The following is a 19,800-nucleotide window of genomic DNA, read 5'->3' on the forward strand; positions in this document are numbered from 1 at the left end:
ATGGGGGCGGCTGTGCGTGTGTGGGGGCAGTGGGTCTGTGGAATTTATCGGTGCATTTCTAGAGACTTTGCTGTGAACCTAAAACTGCTCTGAAAAACAAAGTCTTCAAAAAATAAATAAGTAAAAAAATAAAAATAAATAAAATAAGATGGGAAATGTTTCCTCATCTGTACATTCTGGAATAGCTTAAGTAACATAGATAGGAATGATCCATTCCCAGAGGGTTCTAGTTAGTGCTCTTATAAGACAATCTGGTTTGCTATTCTTTGTGGGGTAGATGTAGATCTTTGATAATCAGGTCATTTTATCCCATAGTTATTGATACATTCAGATTTCCTAGTTTTTCTGGGGTGAGTTTGGTAAATTGACAGCACAGTGACCAAGAGGACCGCCCACGGATGGGACTGCCCTTCTCCAACTTTGCTCCCAGCACTTACTCTCCCTGCGGCTTCGGGCAGGTGGGAGCTTGGGGCTCCTGGGGACCCACAGGGGTGCCGCCACTTTACTTTCAGCCTCCAAGGAGTCCCCTTCCTGTTCTTGTTTTTTCCCCCGCGTTCCTACTGGTTTGTTCGTTCCGCAGTGGGAAGGTTGTTGGATTTTTTGCTGCCATACTGCAGAGATAGAAGCCCTGGTCCCTTTTTGTCTGGATGCAAGACTTTTTCCAGGAGTGTTTCCCCAGAAGTGGCACCTGGGAGGTGCATTTTCTGAGGCCTTAAAGGCCTATCGTGTTTCTTCACTCCCCCGACGCGGTCGATGGATGGGCGGAGTGTAGCCTTTGAGGGATGCTATTCTTTTCCATGGAAACTCTAGATGTCCTGGGACTGTCAGTTAGCTGGTGGCCCTGGCAGGTGGTCAGCCACCCCAATTTGGTTCATTTTGCGTCCGGAAGCCTGCAGGAGATTTTTCTCTCCCCTTGGAATCCGGAACTTTCTGTGTGATGTGGCTCGGTTGCCATCTTGTGGGTTTTCCTTCCCAGAACTCAGTGTTCCCTTTTCTTCTGATGCCATCTGTCTTTCTAGAGTGTGGGGACAGTTCCTCCTTGCCTCCCTCGGGGCTGCGTCTGCTCCCTCCCCTCCACGTATTTTGTCCTTTGCTCAGAAGCTGGGAGACCTCCAAAAGTCAGCCCCTGATTGATTAATTTTTTCATCAGTGTCTGTTTGCTTCCATAATTGTTTAAAATTTCCACTTCCATACTTTTTGCTAAAAGAGTTCCATACTTTTCTCTTGCAAAGCAGACTATTCCTATTTTTCCACGCACATTCCTCTGGCCTCTCCCCAGACGACAGAGTCCGCTGTTTTGAAGGTTTGATGCCTGTTCTCAGGCTGTTTTCGAGGCACTGGGCCTGGCGATTTCCCCTGCCTGGTCCTCTGTCGCCTGATATGAATCATAGTTTATTGTTGACTCATATTTACAGGATGTTTGATTGATGATATGAAGTTGGTTCTGTCCCTCCAGCCAACTCCTGGGAGCCACGTTCAAATGGTCAGGAGGCTGTGTCCATGCGTGGGAGGAGATGGAGGCCCCGGTTGAAGGACAGTGCTCACAAATGCCCAAGAGGGAGGGGGTCTGACCTGTAGGGGATGGGCAGGACCCACCAGGGCAGGGGGCAGCTGTCAGCTTCTCCACCACTGTGCTCATTACCATTCTTCTCTATCTGGCTCATCCCCCGACCTCAGCCTGCCCAGGAGCCCAGGAATTGAGGGGTCTTTCTTTTAAGGAAGGAAGGAAGGATGTGTGGACAGATGGATGGACGGTGGATGGATGGATGGAAGGACAGAAACAAGGAAGAAGGAAGGAAGGAGAAAGGGTAGATGCGTGGATGGGTGGAAGGATGGGTGGGTGGGTGAGTGGGTGGGTGGATGGATCATGGATGGAAAGAGGGAAGGAAGGAAGAAAGGAAGGAAGGAAGAGTAGATGGATGGATGGAAGGAGTGAGGAAAGAAGGAAGGATGGATGCACGGGTGGATAGATGGAAGGACGAGTGGGTGAGTGAGTGGGTGGGTAGATGTGTGGACGGTAGGTGGGTGGTTGGATGTGTGGGTGGATGAATGGGTGGACAGTTGGAAAGCCTTATAATAAAGCCTTCCCCCTTCAGCTCACCCTGCCTCACTTTCTGGAGATTTTTCGTTGATGTTTCTTTCACTCCCTGTGTTGGGACTATGGGATATGGAGTCAGATAAGCCCCTTTGCTGCATAGCACTGACAGCCTGGTGTGGGAGAGAGCAGGAAAGGCCTCCCTCCGTCCAGCTGCTGCTCTGCAGCTCCGCCTGCCCCCCTCCCCAACTAGGCAGGCCGAGGTAGAGAGCAAACCACAGGCAGAACCCACGCATGCACAGGCTTTCAGGTGGCTCCTCTAGGCGGGAGGCAGTCCTGGGCCCCAGCTGTTTTACATTTGTTGCCGAGAAGGCTGCCCATGTCAGCAGACATGGCTGGGGTCAGGGTGACATCAAGGGGGCTGGGGCCCTGAGGCTCTCGGTCAAGAAGACTAATGAACCTGCCACTCTTTTCTACCAGAGCCCTGGGCCCCCGTGGGCGTGCAAAGCTAACCCTGAAACGCACCACGACGGGGGGACGGCCCCTGGCGTTCTCGGCTTTTCAGGGACGATACTGTATTTCCCCTCGGAGGGTTGGCGCAGCTCGTATATCAAAAACTGGAGTAATTATTTCCTCCCACTGAGGAAGGCTTCCATTTAGCTTTCTCTAGCTGCCCCCCCTTATTAATTATCTAATTACAACCACATTCTCCGAGAGAGCAGCCTTTGACTTTCTGCCCAGGACCACTTAGAATGGCTGACATATTTGGAGCACTCTGAACTTGAAAAAAAAGAAGTGTGTGTGTGTGTGTGTGTGTTTCCGTGCATGTGAGTTTTAGGGAAAATGTGTGTTAGCCTTTTCAGGTCTTTGTCTTGATGCAGCAAAGGTTTCTAGAGTTCCCTGAGGAGCTAGGTTCAATGTGGAGGGAGCCGGGGCCATGGGCAACGGAAACACACGCCGCCTGCTGCCCACTGCTGAGCAGCTCCAGGCTCACCACCCACACTGACACACACACACACACACACAGACACACTCTGCTGAGGATGTCACCCAGCGCCCTGTCAGAAATCCTTCTGGGCCTTTCCTCATCCCATCTCATGACCTGGGGCGCCTCTCCTTGACCTCTTTCCCCAGCAGCAAATTCCTCACGGTGCCCCATCCAGCAGCTTCCTCCTGGGTGAAGCCATTCCTGACTCCCTCCTCCCTCCCCCAGCCCTTGTTGCAGACCTCGACTGTCTCAGCACTTAGTCCACAGCCAAGAGAGCCTTTCCAGCAGCTGCCCTGCCCCCCGGGGCACCTCTAGGGTGAGGACACGTCTCCCCCACATCAGTTTAGCCCCGGTGGCAGGGTGGGCCTGGCACACAGCGGGCCCTTAGGGGATTCTCCATGAACGGACTTGCCTCCTTTGTGTTCTGAAGGTTGTCTGGTTATTGACGTGTTTGTTCACCAGACGTGGAAGTGAGTGCCACGTGCATCAGGCCCTGGGATGGGCACTAAAAATACCAAGGGACCCAAGGCACCCACTGGCCCGTCTTGGAGAATCTGCAATAAAGTTCAGAGTTTCCTGGGAGGATAATGCCGTAAATTTGGGATTGGTTGCAAGCTGGCCGGGTGTGCTGTAGGACGGGGGTCCTGCAGGGCTGGGCAGTCAGCAACCTGCAGCCCCAGAACAGTAGGTGATAGGCCAGAAGTTGCCCTAGCCATGAGTTGCCGCCTTGGAGCAAGGTGGGGGGCCCCCCTGTCCTCACCCTCAGTACCTTCAGCCTCCAGGTGGAGGACCTGTCCAGCACGTCTAGAAGCCCTTGACCAGCTATTCATGCCCAGCGACGTTTTCCCTGTATCCCTGTGGTCCCCACCACCGTGACTTACGACCTTGGGCTAGCATAGCAGAGTCACTTTCAAGTCTGGCGATCAGACACCCAGGCCTGAGCTTCTTTCCAGCATGTCTTCTCTAGCGAGCCTTGTGGGCACAGACGGCAGCTCGTGAGGTCTGGGAGGCCCCACCTGCTGGATCCCTCCTGCACGTGCCCAGCATCCCTCCACCAGGTCTGCTGTCTTAAACCCCTCCCTTTCGGCAACAAGCTTCAGTCCCAACCACACCTTCAGTATGTGGGAAGGCAGGGGTATTTCAGGCAGAGCACCTGGCCCTTGTCAATCAAATTGACTCCAGACCTTCTGGCGGAGTCCCATGGCGCGAGGCGGTGGAGGTGCGAGGTGGTGAAGGTGGGACGAGAGGCTGTAAGTAACCCCTGGGAAGGGTCTTTCACCAGGCTGCTCTGCAGAACGAAGACGGCAAACTGGGGGCCGGAGGCAGGTCTGGCCACAGCCACATCTTGATTGATGCGAGTGTGCTTTACAGATCAATTACATGAGCTCGGGGGCCTTGTGGTGACGGGACAGCTGTGCATCTTGATGGTGACACAGGATGCTGGGATCGACACGTGATGAAATGGCCTGGACCTGCACACAACACACATACTACACACACACACCACACACATCACTACACACACCACACACACACCACACACACACACCACACACACACACATGCGCACACACACGAACACACGAGTGAAATGCGATGAGCTCTGGACTATACCGCTGTCGATTTGCTGGCTATGATACTGCACTAGACTTGTGCGGGATAGCACCACTGGGGGAGTTGGGGTGAAATGTACATGGGATCTCCCTGTACGTTTTTTTCCAACAACTTCCTATGAATCTACAATTATTTCAAAAGCACAAGTTAAAAAAACAAAAATCCCCCCTTGACAGCTCGTGCCCCAGCGGACGCCCCATTTCTCTGCATCCTCACCTCCCACCCCTCTCATCCCTCCACAGGTGGGCTTTGCTTTCCCCCGCCCAAAGTCCCAGCGGCCGCCTCACTGACACTCCTTCACCTCAATGGTCAGGGCTGGTCCTCTCTACGGGACCTGCCCAGGGAGCCGCTCACCCCCACGGTCAGCACGCAGGGGTCTGCAGAGACCACTGGGGAGAGGCCATTGGCGGGCGCTTAAGGCAGGAGATTGGGGTCCTTGGGGGCTGCGAGCAGCAGGAGAGGGCCCCTGGGGGCAGTGGCTTGCAGACTCCTGTGGCCCTGGCACCTGTTTCTGGGGGGAGGACAGGGAAGATGCATGCATAAGATCCTGCCTGCTGTCTGCCAGCACCTGTGCCGTCAGCCTCAGGGGTCCCTCGATGAGAGAGGCCCCGTGCCCCCCGGATGCCCAGGGACGCAGCGGCGTCTCAACCTCCCTCTTCCTTGTCTTCCAGACTGTCCCGCGGGGCTGAGGCGCAAGTGGACTTGGGATGCGTCCAAGTCTGTAACTTCTGCAACCTGAACAACCTCAAGGCAGCCTCCCACCTCTGCTCTCCAGCAAAACGTTCAGATGAGGGGACAGCGGCAGCCTCGAACGGAAGACCCGGCCTGCGCAAACTCCTCCCCCAGAGACGGTCCCCACAGAGCAAGTGGCACTTACGGTCCGTCTTGCCGGTGACATGCTCATTGTCCTTCTCGCCACTGTTTGGATTTTTCTTCTGAGTTTTATTTGTTTGTTTTTTTTTTGTGGGGGGGGGGAATTATTCTTTCTGAAAAATCTCTAGATTCAGGAACCCATTTAAGAGGATTGGGATTTTGGGTTTGTATTTCCCTCTACGTGCCTTTTTTAATGTATATTTTTTTAATAAAACAGAGATGCATTCCTGTACAATTCTGTTTAAACTGGACCAAGGCTCTCAGATAAAGAACCTCACAGTCCCTTGCTGCCCCCAAACCTCTGCATGATCGTTTCAAGTCAGCCTGGAATTCTGCTCACACCTCTGCCCTTTCTCTTTCTCCGTGATTCGCTCAGCTAACCTTTTTTTTATATATATATATTTTCTGTTTCAGTGTATATGTTGCTTATTTGTTTTATTTATTGAGATATTTTTAACAAGCTCAGTGACTGCAATGTGGCTATGTATACTGCTCCCCCTCCCAGAAACAATAAAGATGTGCGTGCAGCCCCGATCTCCCATCTCTTCTCTTCTCTACTTCACGGCATGAGAAACGGCCCGAGAAAGTTGGAAACGGTCACAAAAATGACTATCGTTTCACTTTAAAGGGGATGAGAAAGGATGTGAGACATTTTATGCCACACATAAACTTTCTAGAAGTTTCTAGAACTTTCTAGAAGCTACCAACTCTAATGTGGTTGAGAGTGTTAACAGACCCAGGCCTGGAAAGCAGGTGAGGTTGGCCTTAGCCCCTTCTATGGGCCCATCTTCTCAACTACTGCCTCCTCCTACAGATTATGCTCTCCAGACCAGTTCCTGTTCTTTAGGTCAAGACTTGCCCATCCTGCGTCCGTTCTCTGCTATCCAATGCCAGCTCCACAGAGCCTTGCCCACCCCAGGTTGAATTCCTAACTCTCCCCAGACATGACATTCATGTCTGGCCTTCACCCTTCTCCAAATGGGTCGCAGGCTGTTCTGAATACGTCCAGCCCCTGTGTTGACCGTGAGTTCACATGCAACTGCCCAGACCCCAGAGCCTTGTAGACACAGCGGGGTGACATTAATGAGGGAGCACTTGCCTGTACATGTAAGGGTGGAGCCCTTGCTCGGAAACCCCAGAAAGGCATAGTCTGCAGCCGAGGAGAATCTGGCTGGGGTCTGGTCCAGGTGGGCAGGAAAATAGGGCAGACACATCTCCATGAGGGGCAGGGAGTCCCACATCCCACCTGCTGGCCTCCTTGCCATGTCCGTGGACACTGATGGTGGTTGTAGGTGGCCCCCAGGTTGAGGGTTTCCAGCTGGAGAACTACAAGTCACCAGGGCACCACCCTGAGCCACCAGAAGCATGTCTCCTTGGGGACATCTGCTACCAGGGTATGTTGCATGGAGCCCACGGATGAGAGGCCACATAGACCCCACGCAGCTTCCAGACAGGATTCCAGGGAGTGGGGTGTGTCTGGAACCACTGAGGAGGCCTGGGAACCCTCTTTCTTCACTCCTACTCCTGCTCCCAGGCCCTACGGGAAGGGCGGGAGCCCCGAAACGCCAACTTGACCCCAACTTCCATCACCGGGCTGGCTGCTAGGAGACCCCTTTGCAGCGCAGCATCCCTTGGGGCTGGCACCACCTCGAGGGTTCCTGTGTATGTGTCTGGGGCTTGGTGTCTGCAGCATGAGCCCCAGGACCCACTGCACGCGACAAACACACCCAAATAGGCACACAGGTACACACCCAGCCACATGCGTGCATACGCACACCTAAACTCTTTGCAGAGGCCTTGGGGGGACAGAGCTGGGCAGCTGTGGTCCTGGTGGTGACAGTCTGCTCCTGCCCTGTGCTGTCCTGCAGGGTCCAGTAGAGGCCTTTGGAGAAAATGGCACGTCTCCTTTAAGTGAATCAAAAGAAAAACCAAACCAAATCAGACCCCATCCAACCTACAGATGGGATGGCCGTAAAGAGCAGCCTTCTTGATTTCCGAACTGTAAAATTCATGCTTCCTCCTCCCAGAGCTGGAGCCCGTGCCTGGTTCGCCTGTGGAGTGGCCGGCCCTGGGTCTCACTGCGGGTGACCAGGCCTGTGAGCTGCCCACACGCAAGCCCAAGGCAGGGGCTTGGCCAGGTGTGACCACAGTGGGGGGCGAAGGACCCTTGCAAGTGAGGAGACACCTGGCTTCTCATGGGAGAGTCAGAGATGGAGTTCTTGGGGCTTCAGGCAGGGGACCTCAATGCCAAAGTCCAAGAACAGAACTGAAGTCGTATCCCGGGACCTAGGACCCTTTTCCTCTCACCCCAGTCCCCATTCCATACCCGGTCACAAATACACTCAAAAGGAGCCTCACTTCCTCCAGGCTTGGCCCCTGCCCCGTCCCCACCCGCTAGGTCGATGCATGGCCCTCCCTGGGTGTCACTGAGCCAGTGCCCACTCCCAGCCCACCTGCCCATACTCCTAGGTCTGCATGTCAGGGCGCCATCCTCCCACCAGCCCCGGGCCTCTCCTGGGGATTCCCCTATGGATTTATCTCCAGCTCTGAAACCAGCCACTGACCTTGAGTTGCATGGAAATTTGTAGCTGTGAATAGTGGGTCTTCTTCCCATTCCCACCCACACACCTTCCAAGGCGAGGACGCGAGAGAGCGGCTGGGCGTCCTGGAATATGTATGTGTATGTACGCGTGCGTATACCTATGTATGTTTGCATGGACATTCTCTTGTAACCCACTGTTGGGTCCAGGAGATGGGAATGTGGGCTCCAGTTCTGCACGGGGGCTCCTCCTCGCCCAGGATTGAGTGGGGGCCACTTACCTGTGGTGGCATCTGCTCTGGGTCTCGAGGCTGCTCCCCTGGGGCTGCCAGGAGCCTTGGCAATCGTGGCCTCGAGAACTCTTTGCAGGGCCCTCGTGTGCAAACACTTACAGGACACGCCTGCAGTCAGATGACCTGTGAGTCCCCACGATGGGGGAGATGCTCTGAGCCACAGGAGCTCTCAGAAGAACAGCTCATCCCAAACCCACCCCACTTCCTACCCCACATTCACGGGGAGCCCCACGGAGCCCGCTGAGGAGAAGAGAGCTGGCAGGCTGGGCAGGTCCGACCCAGGGGAGCCTGGGGGCAGACATGGGAGGTGGGGGCCCTGGTGGAGCAGCCGGGACTGGCAGGACCTCCGTGCCCAGCAGTGCTCCAGCATCACAGAGCAGCCTTGAGGGAGGGTTTGGACTTAGACCCAGCGGCGTGCATGCCACACAGAGAAGAGACCACACCGTGGGCGGGGGGGCTGTTCCTCTGCAGGATCCCAGACTCCAGAGATTAAACATTTTCCTGGGCCGGAGCACTGGCCAACACCAGCAAGGTTCAATATAGAGGTCTTGCTTCTTGCTTTCAAAAGCAACTGCACAAACAGCAGGTGGGGGCCCACGGGTCCCGGCTGTCAGAACGGAAGCTCTGGAGGAGCCCAGAGCCTCATGAGGCTGCCACAAAGCCAAGAGAAACCCTGCCACCTGAGTGGGCACGTGGCGTCCAGAGAAGCCAGCCATGGTCCCCGCCTACCTCTGAGTGACACACTTGGAGGGGGTCGTGGACGGCCCTGAGCATCTCAGGAGAGGAACAGCTGGCCTTCCCTGGGAGATGAGGCTGTCTCTGAGAAGCGGGGGGCGTGCGTTGGCCTGATGGGGACTCTGGCTGTTTGCAGAGGGCCCTGTGGAGAGGCGACAGCCTGGAGCGCGGCCTGTGTGGCGTTTCTCCTGCTGCACCGTGGGGCTCCCGAGAAAGGTGTGTCCCTCACAGACACAGTCACCTTAGCTATTCCTTGCACATATTCCCATGGCGTGAATGCATGGACCCAGGCAATCCTCCAACTGACACCCTAAACCCACAGACTAAAACAAGGGCCTGCGGGCGTCCTCAGCGGGCCGTGCCTGCAAGAGGAGGGCACCAGGGAGAGCAGGGGGGCGGCTGTCTGCCTGGGGCCCTGCCTGCATCCTACACCCCTGACCGAGTCTTCACCCACACTTCTGCCTCCCACTTGAACCCTTTAACTTGGGGCAAGATGAGTCTGGCCGTGAGACAGAGAGCTCCTCAGCTCTCTGCACATAGACCACCCAGCTCACCGCCCCACACAGGACGGGGCCTTCAGGGGACCCTCAGCAGCCTCCCAGGCCGCCTGAGCTGCAGAAGCCATGCCAGGGCAAGGAAAGGCCTGTGGAGCATAGAGATGCACTGACAACCTCACAGAATTGAGTGCTAGTACTTGATGCGCGAAAGGACGGTGAGGCCCCCAGAGGCAGGGGTCCACTCTGACCCCCAGCCAGTAGGAAAACTCTGCAGTGTCCTTTGCCTGAAGGAAGCGGAGAGCAGTCTGGGAGAGTCCATAGCTCCAGGGTCTTTACCAACATTCGGTGTTTTCTCCGTGCCAGGCTCTTTGCCTGGGTGTGACCACACTGCCACACTGCCCTGCTTCTCGGTCCCTCATCCTCCAATGGACTTGACTTTCCTTCTCAAGCCCCAGTCTCCCTGTGACGAGGTCCCCTGTATCCATTCCCGGACCTGCTTGCTGCCAAAGCTGGATCTGTCCTCACTGAAGAAAACTCTTCGTCCTGACCCGGGCTGCCAGTCAAATGTGTTATGGGCTGAAGTGTGTCCTCCCCAGATCCACATGTTATAGTCCTAACGCCCAGCCCACTGAGTGTGGCCGTATTTGGAGACAGGGCCCTTGCAGAGGCAATCATGTCAAGGTGAGGTCACCAGGGTGGGTCCTCATCCAACAGGACTGGTACCCTTGTAAGAAGGGATTAGACCCAGAGAGAGGGATGCCGTGTGAGGACACGGGGAGAAGACGGCCGGCAGTAAGGCAAGGAGAGAGGCCTGGAACAGCCCCACCTCCCCACGTCCTCAGGGGGAACCAACCCGGCTCACCTCTTGACCTGGGGCTTCCAGCCTCCGGACCTGAGAGGGCACACGTTTCCGCCGTTGAAGCCGCGCAGTGAGCGCTGGTCTAGACAAAGCGCTAGAGCCCCCTGGCCAGGTGTTTGCTTTTTTCAGGAATAAAATGAGGGAGAGAAATGAGTCTGGAAATGCAAGGAACTCACGGGGTTGGCCTTTCTTCTCGAGACTGCAAATGCCTGGAGGGCAGAGCGTTGGGTTCCCGTCAATCACAGCCTGTGGTGGAGCCACTGGAGGGAAGGTGTAGACGAGGAGGACAAAGATGGGATGACGATGTCAGCGATGACGACGATGTCAGCGATGACGACGATGTCAGCGATGACGACAATGTCAGCGATGACGATGATGTCAGCGATGATGATGATGTCAGTGATGAGGACAACTGGGTACCTGGACAGGGGTGTGGCTTCCTGGTCCCCCTGATGGCGCTGACCATGAGGTTATCCATGGACACAAAGGAGAGTGGCCTACCAGCACCCCCTCCTGCCACCTCATCCCCCCCCCTGCGGGAGGGGAGGGGGAATGCCTCACACCCTCCCTGTGAGCACGTCCCTCTCAGACAGCCGTCCTCCACGGAGACTTGACGAGGCAGAGAAAGGAGGGCACTTGGCTAATGGCAGAACGACAGCCCCAAAAGGAGCCTCTTCCAGGTTAGCAGTCCACTTCGGACACCGTCCAGCCCCGCAGTCACCATCTGACTGGTCACCTCTCCTTCAGAAGCAAAACGCTCTGCTGGGAGCAAAAGTAATCCAAATAGAGGCACAAATTCTTCACAGGCTGCGCTTCTACTTTAAAAACGCACTATTGGGGGCAGGATGCTGTCACCCCACCCCACCCTAGGCCCCGCCCCATAGGTGTTCCTGCTTCATGAGTCCTCTGGGAAGCTCCTTTCTGGGGGTGGTAAATGGAGTGAGCAATTTGATCCTGCCCTGCTGTGTTTTCAGAGCCACGGTGGGAGACTTCTGGGCTTCCTACGTGATTTCCTGGTCCCTTCAGGTCAATTTAAATGTACTAAACTCAGGGCTGCAAAATCAAGGTTTGATTTAAGGGAGAAAAAGGTCCGGTTGCAGGGGCTGTAGAAACTCAGGGTTCCCCAAAGCGCCATGCAATGCGACCCAAAGGCAGAAGGGAGGCGGCCAGCCTTAACGTGGGTCCATCTCCATCAGACCTGAAAGTGCCTTCGGGTATTTTGACACAGGAATATGTTTCCAGCGGGAATGTGGCAAATTAGGTCCAACTCCTTGGACGATAACAAAATCAAGAGGCGTTTAGAGGGTAACTTGCCAAAGTCTCAAGATCTCATATCTGAAGAGGAAAGAGGAAGTCGAGGTTTTAAAGGCCAAAATCTCCACTGTTCTAGATTTGACTGTAAAATGCGTGCCCTTTGGTAGCTCTTTGCTCTTCCCTCTGCATGAGCGACACGTGTGAATGCCGGGTTTCTCTGCCAGCAGCAGCTCTGGAACACTGTGGCTCCTTCTAGTTCTGCGGGAAGGGAGGTGCATGGTCAGCATCATGAGCCTTCTCTCTACACTGGGTGTCGTATGTGTCTCACTTGCTGTCTTGTGGTCCAGTTCTTCTCACTAAAATGGTCCAGGCTAAGAGGCCTCCAGACATAATTCATAGGGAGGCTCAGAATGGGGTGCAAGGCGGGCTGGGCCTGAGAAAGCCTCTCAGAGAGGGTTTGGCTGCAGCACCTGTCGATATGTAGGCCCAGGAAAACGTCCGCAGGTGTCCCCATCAACATGTAAGCAAGGAAAACGTCAGCAGGTGTTCCTGAAGAAGGGCCTGGGCCGAGCATCCAGCCCTTTTCCCCAGGTTGTTCCAAACACACCTTCTGGGCCTCTCCATCACCCGTGGCCTGGCCTTAGCACACGGTGCAGAGGCTCCACCCAGAGAGATGCTTGGCTGCAGCATCCGCCCCATGGATGGACAGGGACCAGTTCTGTAGCTCCTCCCTGGGCTCCGAGTTTGTGGAGCTTTGCACAGCATGGTGGAGCATCCTTGCCCAGCTGCACTCCTCACTTGCCTCCTGCTGTCCTGGCAGTGGCGTTAGTCCTTGGGCTGCATCCAGGTGTTTGGGTCTTTTCCTAGCATCGCCGTGCAGCCCACGTAACCCCCTAGGAGAGGCTGCAGGTTGAACCAGGATAGGGAGGCAGAAGGAGCCCTGAGCAGCCCCTTTGTGGAGGCAGCAGGGAGCTCCAGCAGAGTCTGTGTCTGGACTCCAAGGACACACGGCTTCTGGGGCTCCTTGCCATTGGGGCAGGTGGACACGCTGACCCAGGACGGAGGGAGCTTTCTCTGTGTGTCCATCAGAGCACAGCTGCCGTGGCCAGGAGGGTGGCTAAGCCTGGGGCCAGAGAGCATCGGGATGTCTTAGCCCTCGAACTCCAGCACCAAGGTTCCAGCTCACCCTGTGCTGGTCAGAGAGGAATGAGGAGGAAAACAAGGACGAACCTCCAGCAGACTTCGATGCCACCCCTCCCACCCCAATAGGGCCTCCGCTTCGAGCCTCAGATGAAACATTCGCTGTACCCACCATAGGCAGTTGGGGCCTGAAAGAAACATGGATGGTTTCAATTCTGTTTTTCCTGGCAATTTCTTTCTACTTTCCCCATTTTTCCACAGCTGTCATTTGCATGTGTCACCCCATGTTCCCAGCATAAGCAGGGCAGAATCACTGCTGGGAACTTAATTTGGGGTCTCAATTTCCTTGGCTGTAAAATGGGAAAAAAAAATCCAATTCCACTTTTCTCATGGGGTTTTGTGACAATAAGTAAGATAATTGGCGTCGAAGCATCTTGCACATAGTCCCACAATGTGTGGTTAGGATAACCCCGCAGAAGTGCCGTGCAGATAAGGGGCGACCTGCCTGCACGCCCTGAGTACATCACCCAGCCTTCAGGTGACCTCCTGGGACGAGTAGACATGTGACACACCTGCTCTGGTAACACAATGCTGCTTGTCTGTTTGGTTGGTTGGTTTTTAGCCACGGGACTGTCTTTGGGGCATGGGGACCGAGCAGGAGGGAGCCTGGGCTAGTCCGCCACAGGGGCTGAGCTGGACAGCCCACTTCCCACGTGTCTGCTCCCACCATTCGGTAAAGAAATTCAAGGGAAGTGTCTTTTCTGCACACGCCCCAACTCACCCATGTCCTTTAGTTTTAAAATAGCGAGCGTGCGGTTAGCAGAAGCTCAGCTAAACCCAGTGTCCTCGGTCCTCGAACAGGGCTGAGAGCAGAGCTTCCGCTGGGAGGGGGAGGGCCAGCAGGACACCTGTGCTTCCTGCGCCCCTCGCTGCCTCACTGTTGCCCCCACCTTCCTTCGGGGTCAGGGAGCAGCCAGAGGCGCAGCCTCAGTGCAGGCGTGAGGGAGGCGGGACTTATGGCAGGCGGGGCTTACACTCTGGCTGCGATACTGGAAAGGTGATGGAGCCACTGCCATGAAGAGGGCACAGCTGGCCGGCTGGCCGGGCTCACAGCCAGGGCAGGTGGGATATGAGTCCAGGCTGGGGTGTTGAGACTGAGGTGGCCGGGGAACACAAGGTGAAATGTCCAGGAGGCATTTGGTGTTTGGATCCAGAACTTGGGACATGGAGGGGGTGAATGTCCAGCACAGAGGAAGGTGTGAGGGTGAGCAGCAGTGACCGTGAGCAAGAAGACAGGTGTGGGGGGGGATGGCCACCCACACTGCAGGGCAGGGCACATGGAGGAAGAGGAGCTGATGCCTTGTGACCTCAGGAGAGCCCACAGCTGGCTGCCACCGGGAGGGCGGAGGGCGGAGGACTGGTGGCCTGAGTCGAGGGGAGGCAGCACCTTGCAGGAGAGAGGAGGAGTCTGTGTGTGGTCGATGGTGGGGAGGCTGGGAGCCCCGGCTGCCTTGTGGGGTGCAGAAGAGGGGGCAGCCTGCAGGGAAAGCTGTCCAAGGAGACAGAGGGACAAGCAAGGGGAGGGGAAGGGTGGATGCAGAACTCTACCAAAAGGAGCAGAGCAGAGGGGCCTCTGCTAGAGGGCACCGTAGAAAGACGGGAGATGGGGCCGTGGGGGAAGAGGTGGTGGGCACGGAGGCCCAGGGAGTGTAGGCGGCTGAGCTGACAGGCAGAAGCCTGGCAGGAGGGCCCGTCTCAAGGAGGGGTCTGCAGGTGCTTGTGGTTGGAGGTGTCAGGTGGCCCAGATGTGCTGCAGAGTCGTCGCTTGCTCGGGTGTCTCGGAGTAGAACATTCTCCAGGCCCCAAAGGGGAAGCTACTTGGGGGATGTGTACCTCCTCCAAGCCACCCTGGCCCACGGGTTCTGAGCCTCAGTCTTCTACAGGGAGCCCTTCAGCAAGCGGCTTCCCAGACAGGTGCCTTCTGATGCATGCCCGCTCCATGGCCCCATCACCTGGGAAGCCGGAGGGGGCTTGAGGACAGTAGCCCTGGATTGGGGAGAAGCAAGTGTGGCTCAGTGAACCTTGAGATTCCAGCTGGGGACGACTCCTTCTTCAGGGTGGGGCGGGGGGTTTGCAGCAAGGCGCCCCTCTGTGGAGTTGCTGGGGGTAGCACATGGAGCTGCCAACGACACAGAGGGCAGCAGGGAGCCTTAGTGCTCTTGGTCCTGCTGCATCATGGAGTAGCTGGATCGAACTTCTCCTGAAGCTCCCTGAACCTATGGCCTCTCCCCCAAGCACACAGTCCTTGCTGTTTACATCCATTGGAGCTGGATTTCCTGTCAGTTTATGACACAAAAATTCCTAACAGATAGTGCACTCAAAACTCCCACCAAAACAGAAATTAGATCATTGTTTGCTAACAATGGTCATGTTTGAAGAATCTTAAGGGGAAAAAAGACGTCTTTTTTGATATATTGGCATCATGAAAAACAACATCCAAACAGTCACCTTTACAACAGCACTAAGGAAAATAGAAACTGCTTCCAGGTGTGACGTTCTGGGAACCCAGGTGAGTGTGAGGGTCACCTTTGTACCTGCCCGGGCCGAGAAAGCTCTGTGTGTGTTCCTGTTCCCACTGTTGGAAGAAGAAAGAACAAGGAGAGAATTTTCGGATTTGACAAAACACCACACAACAAACAACAACCAAAACAACAGCAAATAACCCAGTTTTTCCTCTGATTCCCCTTCTGTAGGGATTTTGGGGAACAGAAATGTGATGACATATGAGCAAGTCACCTCGAAAGCTACAAAGGGCAACCCAGCCATGTGCTGTGGTTACTGGGGGGCTGTGTTGATGCTCCACGTTTTCATTGCTCAGAGATTGGAAAAAATTTCAGACAAGTCTTGAAAGCCGAGTCCGGCCTCCAGGTTCCTGGACTCCAATGTCCCAGCTCAGGTCGTGCAACTCAAGGCCACAGACTGACCAGAGGGGAGGACTCTCGTTTCTGACCAAGACACCAAAAGTAAACATTCTCTCGGGTCCCTGAAACCGCCCATGCACTTCTTGATCTCTGGGTGGCTCTCCCACTGCATCGGCCCTCTCAGGAGGGTAGGGGCTACACGGGCCCAGACCAGGCGAGTGCCCATGAGCAGTGTACCACACCGTGGGTGATGCATCTGTCTTGAAACTCATGTCTTCATGTGTTCAGAGGGGATGAAAGCTCTCAACCTTCCATCAATGGTGGAGTTAAGTATTTACTCAGCACACAGCAGAGTGTTTTCTCTCATTTATGGGTTTTTTTGTGTGTGTGTGTGAGGAAAATTGGCCCTGAGCTAACATCTGTGCCCATCTTCCTCTATTTTGCACATGGGATGCCTCCACAGCATGGCTTGATGAGTGGTGCTAGGTGCGCACCCGGGATCCGAACTGGCAAACCCAGGGCCACCGAAGTGGAGTGTGCAAACTTAACCACTACTCCACCAGGCAGGATCCTATGTTTTTGTTTTTTTTTTTAACTGGCTCTTCACAAAACAGTACATTGCTTCTTTAGTCTTCTTGAATTTGTTATTTCTTTGGTTTTGCTCAGATTTTGAAAACACATCATTTTGATGCCAAGATCAACAAAATCTGGCTCTTTATGATGTTGGGAATGACCCAACAATTCACAGATTTAAAAAAAAAAAAAAGCTAAGCTAATCAGGTTGGAAAAAGTTGCACATTCTGTTCGTCGGATAGTCCTGCTGACCCCGCAGAGCCACTTCCTCCCACTGTCCATTTGGGGAGTTGTAAGAATTAACAAAAAAACAAAACGAAAGCTCTCTGCCTTCATTTTTATGTCCTTTGTGTTGAGAACGTCTTCCTGCCCACAGCTCTTCTGTGTAAACAGCCCTATCTCTGCACAGCCTCCCCGTCCCTCCCTTGGCTGATTGGAACAGGGTGGATGCTAGACTCAACGACAGCCAACCCCTAAGCTGCCAAGGGCCCATGGCATGGGTGGTCTGGATCAAAAAGATGAGCTGGGCCAAGCAGAGCCCTCTTGGGAATTGAGAAACATAGAGATCGATCTCTGTGGGGGTGGGAGCTGAAGCCAAATGGATGTGTGTCTGGAGCTGCAGCAGGAATGGGGGGAAGCTGATGTATGGGCCCTGAGCAAGCTAGAGAGATAAGGGAGCAGAATCTATGAGCGCGTAGAGAGAGCTGACTGGCAGCGGAGGCCTGCAGAGAAGCAGAGATGACTATACCACGCTGGGAGCGGGTGGAGAGAGGAGTCACCCGGATCCTTGATGTCTCTACGTCTAGACCATGCATTCTGCAGTACGTGGCTTTGTCCAGACATCTTTTAGGGCCTCTCTCGCATCCCCTTGACCCACCACTTTGCTCCAGTTCCTACCGAGGAATGAGCTGCGTATAGTGGAGTTACTACCTCGGGCATTGAGTACTTGTCATTCTCTGCCCAGGGTTTCCTGGCCACTTGTCATGAGATATCTTGATCCATTCTTGTGCGTGCCCTCAAGTGACAGTGCAAGAGATTCCACACACCCTGGGGCAACTCTTGGCCCACGGGACAGGGGCTGGAAGATAAATATCCCTCTTCTGTGTCTCAGGTGGACAATTCCAAGCCCGTTCTCCATGACTGCTCAGAGGACCCCCAGCAGAATGAGCCCCCACAGCCCGCACTGTGACCATCTCCACAATGCACCTTTGGGCCAGCTTTCCTTCTCCCCCTGTTTCATTTGCCCAGCCCCCCTAGTCCTTGTTCCCTGGAAACTTTACAAAATAAGCTACCTATATGAATGTCTTATCTCAGACTCTACTTTGAACGGGAAGCCAACCCTTTTCTTGGGGTAACTTAAATGAATCTCTCTTACTTGCAACCAAAATAACTCAGTCCGGAAGGTTCTTTAAAAAGCATTTTGGAACTTCTGCTTGAAGGAACATGGTGAACTAGGTTACTCAAACCAAATTCCTTCCAAAAACAAAATTGCTGGGAAAAACACTTTAAAATCTTCTTAAAAGCATTGAAAAATGAGCAAGATAGGAAGAAATCAACACGCTAAAATAGAGAGAAAAATGGGATCCAGAAAGGACAGCAGAACATGTAAGCTGCAAGTGGCCCAAGGGCATTTGAGGATCAAAGCAAACTCAATGGGCAGCTTTGATGGTCCACGTGTGCAGAGACCGCTGCAATGGGGAGTCTGCGGAGAGACTCACTCCACATCACCCTGGGACGTCTTGCTTTCCCCATACCACACTCAGGGGACAGGTGGCTTGCTGTTGAGTGGACTAGAGAGGAAGACCCACCTGCAAGAAGTTGCAAACATGAGCCAGTCCTGACACGTATTTGTAGCCTAAATTTGCATCACTTTGGTGGCCAGAACAAAACAAGAATGGGATTTTTTAAAATGTCCAAGTAACCCACAGGAGGACAGGAAAAAGGTAACAGAGAAATGAAAAACAGAGAGAACAAACAGAAACAAACAAACAAACAAAATGCAGTCTTAAAGCCAAAGCAGCACTGAGAGGAAAATTTATAGCACTAAAATGCATATGTTTGAAAAGAGGAAAAGCATCAAACTGATAATCTGAGCTCCCACCTGAAGAATTGGTAAAAAGAAGAGGAACAACAACAAAAAAATCCGAAACAAACAGAAGGAAGAAAATAATAAAGATAAGAACGGAAATCAATAAAATTGAAAACATAAAATCAATAGAGAAAATTGGTAAAACAAAGGGGTGGTCCTTTGAAAAGATCAAGAAAATTGACAAACCTCTACCAACACTGACAAAGAGAAAAAGAGAGAAGACGAAAATTACCAATATCGATAACGACACAGAGGATGTCACTACAGAGTCTTTCGACATTGGAAAGATAGTAAGGGAATACTACGAGCAACTATATAAATTTATCAACTTAGATGAAATGAAACAATCCCTAAAAAAACAAAAAAACAAAAAAAACTACCACAACTCATCCACTATGAAATAGATAATTTGAATAACCTATAAGTATTAAGGAAACTGAATTTATAATTTTAAAACTCAAAAAGAAAAAGAGAACTTTAGGCCTAGACAGTTGCACTGAAGAATTCTACTAAATGTTTGACTAGGAATGAACACAAATTTTACACAATCTCTTCGGAAAATAGAAGAGGAGGAAACTCTTCCCAATTTGTTTTATGAAACTGGTATTGCCCTGATACCGAAACCAGACAAAGATAATACTAGAAAATAGAAAACTATAGACCAATATATTTCATAAATATAGATGCAAAAACCCCTAACAAAACTTTGGCAAATAAAGCTCACCAATATACCAAAATAATTATACACTATGACCAAGTAGGATCTATTCTAGACATGCAAGGCTGGTTCAGCATTTGGAAATTAATCAATATAATCCATTGTACTAAAAGGAGAAGAAAAATCAAATGATTATGTCATTTGATGCACAAAAAGCATTTGAAAATATTCAACACCCATTCATGATGAAAAATAAAACTCTCAGAAACATATGAATGGGGGGACTTCCTCAACTTGATAAAGAGCGTCTATTAGAAACCTACAGCTGACATTAAAGTTAATGGTGAGAGACTGAACGCTTTCTCCCCAAGATTGGGCATGAGGCAAGGATATCTACTCTTACCACTTCAAGATATTGCTGGAAATTTCAGCCAGTTCAGTAAGCCAAGAAAAGGAAATAAGATGCATACTTTTGGAAAAGAATAAATAAAACTTTTCCCATTTGCAGATAACATGTTTTTCTCCAAAGAAAATCCCAAGGAGTCTATAAAAAAACTTCTAGAACTTGTAATGGAGTTCAGCAAGGTCATCAATATAAGATAAACATACAAAAATCAATTATATTTTTATATACTAGCAAAGAACACATAAACACCAAAATTAAAAATACAATACCATTTGCAATTACTCCCCCCAAATTGAAATTCTTAGGTATAAATCTAACAAATATGT

The 19,800-nt window shown here is 52.7% G+C and overlaps 1 protein-coding gene across 1 annotated transcript in view; it reads left to right on the forward strand.

Moving 5' to 3' along the window:
* The window catches only part of TWIST2 (twist family bHLH transcription factor 2), a 51,543-nt gene extending 45,499 nt beyond the window's left edge, over positions 1-6,044 (forward strand). Inside the window, exon 2 of the mRNA XM_023642720.2 lies at positions 5,309-6,044. The gene's annotated coding sequence lies outside the window, so the exon portion shown is untranslated. The remainder of the gene's footprint in view (positions 1-5,308) is intronic.
* The last annotated feature ends 13,756 nt before the right edge of the window (positions 6,045-19,800 follow it).

The sequence above is a fragment of the Equus caballus genome, chromosome 6 (genome assembly GCF_041296265.1).
Source record: "Equus caballus isolate H_3958 breed thoroughbred chromosome 6, TB-T2T, whole genome shotgun sequence".
NCBI classification, from domain to species: domain Eukaryota; kingdom Metazoa; phylum Chordata; class Mammalia; order Perissodactyla; family Equidae; genus Equus; species Equus caballus.